General features: G+C 35.7%; 1 long non-coding RNA gene across 1 annotated transcript; it reads left to right on the top strand.

The window, feature by feature from the left end:
• Window positions 1-1836: 1836 nt before the first annotated feature.
• Window positions 1837-9235, top strand: LOC133790972 (uncharacterized). The gene is made up of 3 exons (XR_009874095.1): window positions 1837-2206; window positions 5029-5116; window positions 9204-9235. It is a non-coding gene; the product is annotated as an uncharacterized LOC133790972 (long non-coding RNA).
• The last annotated feature ends 1647 nt before the right edge of the window (window positions 9236-10882 follow it).

Raw genomic sequence — 10882 nt, 5'->3', positions numbered from 1 at the left:
AAAAATAGAAACATAGAGATTATCAAAAGAAAAACCTTAAAGATCTAATTGGAAACTCAAAGAACACTTGCAGAAGAAAAATGGTGAACTGAATTTGTATTTCTTATGGTGTAGTGCTACAATATTTTTTCCAACCCCCTTCCATGTGGAAATGGGGTTAATTTTATAGTGGGCTCTAATGGCCCTGGATACCTTGTGGTCCAGGGGACCAGGTGGTACACAAGTACACTGTCAAGAGAGTGGTATCAGGGGTAGTGGTGTTGGTTCCAGTACATGGCCAGGTACCAAGAGGATGTCTCCACTACTTGATCCGTACAAATGTCAGAGGAGTGGTGCCAGGCATAATGGTGCAAGTGGTGGTGGTGTCGACTCTGACATTTGGCCATAGACACACAGGCCATGCCCTCTCTCCTAGTACTCCCACTACTTGTCTGGCATGAGTATTTGGATCGAGCATATGGGAACCTGCAGGTCGTACCCCGTACAATATTGTACTAGTATGATCCTTTCGACTCGTACTGGAGCCTCTAAGCATTGGGGTCTCCATAGGTTTTTGTAAGAAATACCGCATCGAGGTGTAGGGAGTGAGACACTTGATGCATGTAAGGGTCGTGGCGCGAGGTGGGGCTCTCGGGTCCTTGGCGCGAGATGCCCGAAGCACCTTAAGGCCACCCACGAACATAGGTGATAGGTACATGGCCTCGCCAGATGTCTGGGTGTGCAAGGCGAGATGCCTCCCTCTCGAGCCCCTTGGTGGCACAGCTCCCCTGGTGCGAGGCCTCCCTCGCGAGGCCCTTGGTGGTGCGCCCCTGGTACGTGAGACACGCCCTCGCGGGGCCTTGGTGGCGCGGCTCCCCTGACGTGAGGCCCCTTGATGGCGCGACTCCCCTGGTGCAAGGCCTCCCTCGCGAAGCCGTTGGTGGTGCAGCTCCCATGTCGCTCGCGAGGCCCCTTAGGACGCGGTTGTGACGAGGCTCTTAAGGGCGCGAGGCCCCTTAGGACGCGATTGTGACGAGGTTCTTAAGGGCGCGAGGCCATGGGCGCGCGGGCACGAGGCCAGGCGCGCGCGAGCGAGAGATGGAGCCCTTGAGCAGCTTGTGCGAGACGCCCGAAGCACCTCAGGCTCACCCATGAGGCGTGGGTGATAGGCGCATGAGACAGGTCTCGCGAGGTGCAGGGCTAGGCGTGAGAGGTCCCACGGGGTGCCTGTGTGCTAGGCATGCCAGGAATAGCCTTACGTGCCTCCTTGCGAGAAGATGGTGGCCCAAGGGCCTTGTGGCACGGGCATATATTTAAGCGTTTATGGAACCTTAGCACGCGTTTTTGGCCTTTTTACAAATGTGGGATTTTGACTGTCCGCAATATTTATGGAGTTTTTAGGACACTCATTGAGAGTCCTAAAATAATATGCGAGTCCTAAAAAAATCTGGGCTAAAAATGAGTGTTTTACTTAACAATTTTAAGGACTTGCTTTGGGAGTCCTTAATAGCGAGTCCTAAAAACACCTGGCCTGAAAAATTAGGAATAATGACTTTTAAAGACTCGCTTTGCGAGTCCTAAAAGAGTATTAAGGACTCTCAAAGCAAGTCCTTAAAATTGTTAAGTAAAATAGCATAAAATTATTTTATGTAACAATTATTATAAGTTTTAAGAGAAATTGTATAGTTTTGATTTTTAAAATTATTTTTTATAATATTAGGAATATAAAATTGGGAGTTTTATAATCACAATTTTTTTATCGGAATAATATACTCTTATTTTTATTTATAAAATAAATAAATAAATAAAAAATAAGTGCCAAATCCTTTTCTCTCTCCCACCCTACCCTATCCATACTGGCCTTTCTCCATCTCTCTCTCTCACATGCTCTCTGCTCTACTAGGCCCGAACGGCTGCCCTCCGATGGTTGCCGGCGTGCAGACACTGGATCAGGAGTACCAGACACCGCTGAAACTCCAGCCTTGCGAGCCCATCGTTGCCGTTCTCCACCGCGAGCAGAAGCCTCCAGGCTCGTACTTTTGGACAAGTAAAGGACTATTGGGGCATTGAACAATCTGAGGTATGCCCCTCAATCTCTCGCAGGTGGTGGAGTGGTGGCCTCGCAGGGGTCGTGACGGTGGTCTTCGCCGAGGTACTTTTGGGTCTCGGTCATAGATGGTCTCAACAGAGGTGAGATGCGTGGGTCTCATGGCTGGTCTTGGCAGAGGTGAGATGTGGGTCTACGCATTTTCTTCATCCTTCTTTTTTCTGGATGTGCTTTCACTTAATTTGTGTTTGATTCTTGAATTAAAATCGTTCATTTCATATTTATGATTAATGCACTCTATGTGTTTGTAGAAATGCCCCCACTAATTTCTAACATACAGCAGCCACGCTCCCATTGAGTTTCCTAACACGACTTAGATTTTTCTTTTTTTTTTGTAAGTTGTTCTTTTCAAGTGTTGCTATGGTGCTCTTTGGGCATTGTCATTCCAAATTGAGCTCTTGGATTATCTATTATGTGTTTATGGAATTATGTTTATATTGGTTTCTTTTATGTGATACTGATTGGGATGAATGGTGACTAAAAGACAAGAAGAAGATAACAACTAACTCAGCACTTGCTAATTTCTAATGATTTCAGTTCTGTGATCGATGTGTTGTACTTTTTATATATGCCTTATATGACATAATTTATATCTAGATGCATTAACAATCTTAAATATACGGAGTAAACTAAATAGTATTGTCATAATTAATCACGATAATGACTTTAATCATATTAATTAGAATTATTAATTTTGATAACTCCAATTAATTAAATAAAATATTCTAACAAATGATGGTTCCACAACTGTATATGCATGTGTGTGTTACCATCACTGTCTCAATTTATATTGTTATATTTTGCGTTACTACATCCATTCACTCCAATCTTAAGAGCAGAGGACTAAATTATTATACGTTACTTCACTCATTTTTCTCTTGTGTGATGTGCCACTTAAATCTTATTTTCCCTTCATGTTTGTCGATTAGATCATATTATGTTTGATTTTACGTCTTTCTTTTTTTCCTTTCCATCTAACCTTGTTTTCGTTGTTCTTATTTATCACTGATTTGATTTGTTGTGCTTGATCAGTTTAGAACTAGTTTTATTTGAGAATGTATGTTAGAAATCTTATTATTTGCTTGATATGATTTCATTGGTAGATATGATTTTTATAATATGATTTAGTGGCCTATTTAACAAGCTTTCTAGCATGTGGATTTTCATGGACTACTTCATCACATTTTTTCCCTTATTTTTTTTTCTATAATCTTAATATTTGACTGTCTAATTAATAATAATTATGTTGATTATAGAATTTTAAATAACATGACTTGGGGTAATAACATGATATGGAACATACATTTAACTTTTTTATTTTTTATAATGTTAATAATAATGTTTAGGTTAATATTTTGATTGGTCTTAAAGCATTGGATCGGTAGCTAATTGCAAGAGGTATGTTGTATTTTTTTTTTAAATTTTCAATATTTTAAAATTTTGAATGACAATTGTATTACTTTAGTGGAGTTTGAATATCTTAGATATTCATCCGTAGTGAAGTAGGTTCTGAGAATTCTGTGTGCTGCGGTGATAACGGGAGATTGAGAACTTGCATGTCTTAGTGAAGTAGGTTATGAGAATTTTGTGTGCTGCGGTAATATATGGATGAAAACCTATGTGCTGTTTGATTTGTTTGACATGTTGGTGTTGAATGTGACATATGGCTAGGCTAGTAAATTAGGGGATATGTTGTCCGATTTTCTATAGATGGTGACATGTTGGCTTTTCTCTTTTTCTTCTATTTTCAGTGCAAGATGTGTATTTTACTATGTTTTAATTTTCATGTAATATGTTTTTTTTTTGTAACCTATTTTTTTTGTTAAATTTTCATGCAGTATATTTCTGTTAATTGATGTTGTGCTTTGCTCAGTCAAATTATGTTGTGTGATTATATCATTATAGCAATTTATGCATGTTCTACAATTTTCTTGCATAGCACATGTTTGATGAAAGTCCCAAGTTTTATCCTATAATCTTAATATTAGGCTCCAAAATCTAAAGGTTTGAGACACCTTTAAGCATGTTTTATATAGTCAATCGAAATGTTATATATTACATATAATTAAGGCCACCTCTCAACTTGGCAGACATTTATATAAACATTACTTGAATATAAAATAGACTATGTAACCACCATCATTTTTGTGGGGTCCAATGTTGTAGAAAATGATATTCGTTTGCCCATCTTTTTCTTCCTCTTGTGTTTAAGATGTTTCGTCCAAATTACTTAAAAGTTATTTTTGCATCATGCAATTCACAAGTAACAGTTATAACAACTACTAGCTTTGTATTTAATTAAGAACCATGCACATTTCCTTTAGTCTTTAATGCATGCTTTTTGAAAGATATATCGATTACTTGTTGGATCTATAATGGAGGCAAAAGCTTATTCAAGAAAGTGTTTGCATGGTTTTCTTTTATCATATATGTTTGGTTGTTACATATTTATTTTATTATTTTGAATGTAATATAATATATAGCAGTGTCTTTATGTAACACTGAGAACAAGTTTAAGATATATAATTTATATTTATTATGACTATTAAACTTCTTACTTCTCAGTTTGGTTGCTCTAATGTTTTTATTGTCTCTTATAATTCAGTTTGTGAAGAACAAAAGCAGGGGAGAGCATTATATTGAGTTTTATAATTCTTTTTGTTTGCCATGTATAAGTTTGGTCTTTATCTTGTGAGATATTTTATTTTTTTTGGGAGTACATCGAATAAGTGTGGTAACTTAATATAATAAAGTATGTGTGGACCTCTCTTGTTTTTTTTATTTCCAGTGGTCAACATTTTAAGAACTTTTTATTTCCAGTGGATAAACTTTTTATTAATTTTTTAGTTTTTTGTTCTCTTTTGCTTTGGTGATCATTATTCTTTATGTTCTTACCACTGTTCTCTGATTAATTCTTTGATGACAATTATTTCTTTATGAAGCTAGGTAGTCTACAGAATGGAACATTTAGTTTTGGAGCAAGAAAAACAATATCCATCTAGAGTAAGATGACAACTTTTAAATGCACATGTATGTTTGCTTTGCTATGTAGCTTGGTAACTGTGTATGTTGCATTTCTATAGATTATCTCTTGTATAATAATCTTTATTCTCTTATAAATGTTTAGTATAATTGTAGCGATCCAAAATTACTAATAAGGCTTAAGGGCCTTGATTAGTGTGCTGGGAGGGCATAATTGGAATTTATGTGAATTAATGGTGAAAATACATGATTATATGGATATATGAAATGCATGTTTATGAGTATTAAATAAGCATGCAGGCCCTGTTTAGTTTGTAAGGGCATAATTGTAATTTGGGCCCATTAGGGCATAAATGTGATAAACTGTTGAGATCATATTATTATGTGGATATATTTATATTGGCAGCGTTCGACACGAGACGATTCTAGGGAGCAAGTAGCGGGAAAAGTCACAACGGGACCCAATACTTGACTTGGAGTGAGTCAAGGGGTATTTTGGTTATTAGACAGTTATTTGGATTATCGGATTATGGAAATAAATAATTGGGGATATATTTGAGGTTAGGAAGCCTAGGTGTGAATACTGGGGAAATTTACCATTTTGCCATCGGGGACGTTTTTGGTACCCCGAGCCTAGAGATTAACTTAAGTAACTAAGACAGATAAAACAAATTAAGAAAAATAGAAGAAGATATCCAAACCGACACTTATCTTTTCTCTCTCCTTTTCTCTCAAGGGAAACCACAGAATCAAGGAGAAGCTTGGCTGGAAACTCAGGGAATTGGGTTGAAACTTTGGGAGATTAGCTCATTTTTAGCTAAGGAATTCAACGGGAATTGAGGCAAGTCTTGAATCACTTTCTTAGTCATTGAATTATATAGATTTGGACTGAGTTCTAAGTGTTTTGGGGTTCTTGATTTTGAAGATTAAATTGGGGCTAAAGTTTTGGAATTAACTCAGCAACTAGTTGGTGGTCTTGCTCTTCAGCAAAGGTAAGCCTTTAATAATGGTTTAGCATCTGAATTTTTGGGAATTACTGCCTGTTCTAAGGTGTTCATGAGCTTATGGATTTCAAAATCAAAGTGTTATATTGGTAGTTTCTAAGTTAGGTTCTTGTTGGGTTTTACTTTTGGAAACATGTTAGGATGTTTATGACAGTTGAATTACGTTATTAGGATGATTTTGGGTTAGTTTGGTTGAGATTTGATGGATGAAAATGGAGTGTAGTCTCGGTTCGAAGGAGTCGGATCACGGCTCAGTTCTTAGTGTGCCTCAGCTCTCTAAAACAGAGGTGTGCCAAGAAGGAGGGCGGGCCGCGGCATGGGAAGCTTAGGGCCGCAGCTCGTGTGTGTTTTCTGGGGAGGCTAGGCCTCTGGTTAGGGGCGGTCCGCAGCATGGAGGGCTAGGGTCGCGGCTCTTAAGGGCATTTTTGGCCTTATGGAGATTTTAGGCGCAGGAACCTAACCCAGGGTGCTCGAGATCGATTCCACTACCGTGTTTGGTGGAATTCGATGTCCCGGAGGCTAGAACTTAGTCCAGAAACCTTTAATAATTTATTATTGATGGAATCCTTTATCATGGTTGTGACTAGGTGTACGCTTGGGCTCGGGGCAGGATCGTGCTCGTGGGTCGTCTTTCTTAATTAAAGCACTTGGAATTAAAGGTAAGAAAATTGCACTCGTTTATGTGGATAGGTTGAGACTAAGTGTTCTCTATATTTGTATGCACTGTTATATGATTGTGATAAACCATATGAATATGTTGGGACTAAGAGCTCCCTATAATTGTATGAATGTCATGAGTGTTGGGGTTTTATGCCCTAATTAAAACCCAAATTCTTTGTAATCTCATTTTATTATCAATAAAAGAATAGAAATCATTTTTTGACTTGGTCAATCACTTTGCTCACATGTTTTATTTTCATGATTATTTGTTTAATATAAACTTCTATTAAATCCCGAGCATATAGCTAATCTTATTTATAGTGACGTAATCACAGTGGAATATAAATATGATTATATGTTCAAAAATAAGTTAGTCCTAAGATTAGTCAGTGCACCGGATTTACACTGACTTGCTAATCTACGATATGATCTACTTACACATTACAGTGTTATGTTCTTTCCAGAACATTAGCAAAGTAGATAAGATCGGATGTATTTGTTACATCGGACAAGACCGATATTGACAGTTGATAAGATAAGTAAACATGTTGTTATTATCTATTCTAGTCATATCATATATTTGACCATAGGTTAATTCAATCTCAATTCTGAGTGGTTAGTATTCTAACTGATTGTATTATTTGAGTTCTTTGACTTGTTCGTTACCAGCTTACCCTACGGACTAGCCCATACTTACATCTTGGGAACTCGGTAGTATAATTGAGTGGGAGTGTTAATCATAGATATGAACATCTATAGCTTCTAATGAAGAAGTGAAACGATGGTTTCCTTTTAGTTTGGTTCAAGGTGTTAAATGATAGAGATCTCATTTCAGTAATTAAATTAGTTTACTGAAATATCATTTACAAGTAACTAAGTGTTTTAAGGATAAAATACAATGAGGGGTAAAATGGTATTTTAGTCCTATCTCATTGTAGACCGTCTATAGAGGATTGAGTGACAATTATGGTTGTAACAATGGATAATTAATAGCGTATCTATATTTGTTATAGAGCGTTCTATGAATTCAAGAGTGCAATTCTGAGTCTATAGTGGAGTCACGAGGAATTAATAAGTTAGTAAATTTATTTGTTAGATTTATGATAACTTATTGGAGCTTGATTTCATAGGCCCATGGTCCCCATTGTACCTTGGATAAAATCATCTAGATAGTCTCAATTAATTGATTTAATCATCAATTAGAATTATCAAAGTTGACCAGGTCAATTTTAGATAGTTTCACAGAGTTGTGTAATTTTGAGAAGAAAAGAGAAATTATGGCAGATTTATTAATTAAGATAAATTGGTATCTAAATTAATAAATAAATTTAAATAAAGGTTCAAATTATAAATAATTAATTTGATAAATGATTTAAATAATTATTTAATTAATTAAATCAATAGAAAATAATACAGGCCTTGATTTTAAGTCCAATGGGCTTATAATCAAATGGGAAATTTCACGGGCCTATAGCCCATGATAATTTCGACCTAGGGCTTCAAAATGGCTGTTATTTTATTGATTTTTTAATTAAATTAAATGGCCTAATTGAGTCTATAAAAGGAGTGCTTAGAGAGAAGATTAAGAGACGACAGATAAGTCATAAGTCAGATTTTCTGTTAGTTTTATATTCTCTCTAAACACAAGTCTTTTTCTAAGCCACTTTGTTATTTTCTCTTCTTCTCTCTATATCTATCTCATGTGTTGAGAATTGCCCACACTAGTTTAGGTGGTTCTAAGGATACATTGGAAGATCGTGAAGAAAATAGAAGATCGGTTCAGTTTCTTGATAATACTCTGCGACAGAGAGGATACAAGAGTTAGAGAAACTGAAGGAAGGACTCTTAATTCCGCTGCGTATACTGTAAGTATTATATTATTTGTTTCTCTTTGAATTCAATTTTAGAAACATGTTTTAGACTATCTCGTATTAATTTGTTTAATATTAGATATACATGAAAATAAATAAAGATCCTGTATAAGCTTTTTCCAACAATGAGGTGGTATTATGCCATGGGGACATGTGATAAACGGCTTAAGAGTGCTAGAATCAATTCTTGCGCACAGGCACGGCTCAGCCACTGGTAGTTGAGGACAGCTTATTAATCACTGAGCTCGGTTAAGCTGGCCAGAGTCAGTGGATATAACACTGGGGGCGGCCTAAGTGAGCCAAAGACAGTGGGTTAAATAGAGGGTGCGGCCTAATGGCGCCGACCCTAAATATTGTTTAATGGTTGCGATAAACCATTGATTATGAACGTGATTATTGTCGTTAATCTAATGAATATGATATGTTGATTATCTGGATGACAAGTTGTTAATTTGTCGATTGTTATCACTGAACAGGTGAACGTTATGAGTTGCTGAATACTTGGTTATGCTTTGTAGAATAATTGGTTATTGATATTGATCATGCTATGTTATTATGTTTTCTTGCTGGGCCTCGGCTCACGGGTGCTACGTGGTGCAGGTAAAGGCAAGGGTAAGATGAATTGACCATGGGTTAGAGAGCTCTGGGGCGAGGTGTACGTTGTCAGCTGCTCGACCGCCATGGTCGAGGGATTGTATAGGGACGGAAACCTAAAATGTGTATTTTTCCATTAGAGTGACTTGATTATTTATAACATTTGGAAATTCTGTAATTATGTCATTTAAACCTTGATTTGGGATCCCGTGTACCAAACATTTATTTTAATGAAAATTATTCGTTTATAACCAAAATCTTTTAAACCTAACCTGATCATGTCTTTAGATTCACGTTTTTGTTTAAATGACTTGATTAGCAAGTCTCGCACTATTTCAAACACACAGTGTAACGGTCTTGGTTATTCAGGGCGTTACAATAATCGTCTCCCCGCTTTTGTTTAGGATTCTTTCTCTGAAATCTGTCTTGTTTTGTCGCTTGATATAAAAAATAGCTTAGTGTGGCAAAAGTTAGACTTTGTCTTTGGTAAGGTCTTTCAATACTAGATTTTATGAAATTGCAGTATTTTTGTTTTCTAGAGATGTGACTATCAAAGTTCTTTGGGATTTACATGCTAGTTTGAAATTATTTCTTTATAGCATGTGGACTGTCTATAGGTTAATTAATATGTGTGGGTAACTAAATATCTCTCCAAACTTCAATACTAAATCTAGACATTATGCAGATTGACATCCATTTTTAACGTTTTGCACTAAAAATTCTTTTATATTGGATATATGTAATTGATCTTTTGATTAGTACATTATATCTTAAGTTTAAAACAATCATTTTTCACTCTTAATTCAAATGAATTTGTATTTCTCTTAATAATTTATATCTAGTTGTATGAGCATTAAAATCTAATCATTAAAAAATGTTGAAGTTTGTAAACAAATACAAGCGTGGCTAGCTCTCTTGAAACATATTTCTTATCCTAAATTTATTTGATCTTTTGGACGTGCTTATTTTCTAAAGGTATATTTTTTTATAAATACAATATTCTAATATTAATTATCATCTTGCAGTGGATTGATTGTTTCTAAGCAAACTTTTGAAAATCTTGATGAACCTAATAATTAAATAACTTTTTTATAATGTGCAGATCTATATTGAGATGCATTTCTTTGGCGCAATACTAGACAACATTGGTAGTTGAAGTTTTTAGAATCAAAAATATATTTCACTAACTTTGTATACATTTCTTATTTAATATTTGGTGATGATAGAATTTGACTGTAGTATAAACTATCATGTAATATGATTTTGTAAGCCGAGTAGACTAAATATTGAAATTATATTTTTGAGTAATTAATAAAAAAATATTTTATTGTATTTTCTTTTGAAAATTTTGGAAATCTAACATATATAATACATTTTGGACTCTCAAAGGGATATATATATATTTTAAATCAAAATGAACATTGTAGCTGCATTTTCTTTTTAAAAATATTTACTTTTAAGGGCATGCAAAACAAGTCCTAAAATCTTAATTTAAAGACACTCAACGAAATCTTTTAGGACTCGCATTGCGTGTCCTAAAAACATTCTTTTAAGACTCGCAACGCGAGTCCTAAAAAATTACTTAAAGGCACTCAGCGAGAGTTTTTAGGACTCACAAACCTCAGTTTTTAAGGCTCTCAAATAGAGGATTCGCGCCCCGCGAGTCCTAAAAACTTTTTTAGGAC

Source organism: Humulus lupulus, chromosome 7 (genome assembly GCF_963169125.1).
Source record: "Humulus lupulus chromosome 7, drHumLupu1.1, whole genome shotgun sequence".
NCBI classification, from domain to species: domain Eukaryota; kingdom Viridiplantae; phylum Streptophyta; class Magnoliopsida; order Rosales; family Cannabaceae; genus Humulus; species Humulus lupulus.
This window is presented reverse-complemented; position numbering and strand designations above follow the sequence as displayed.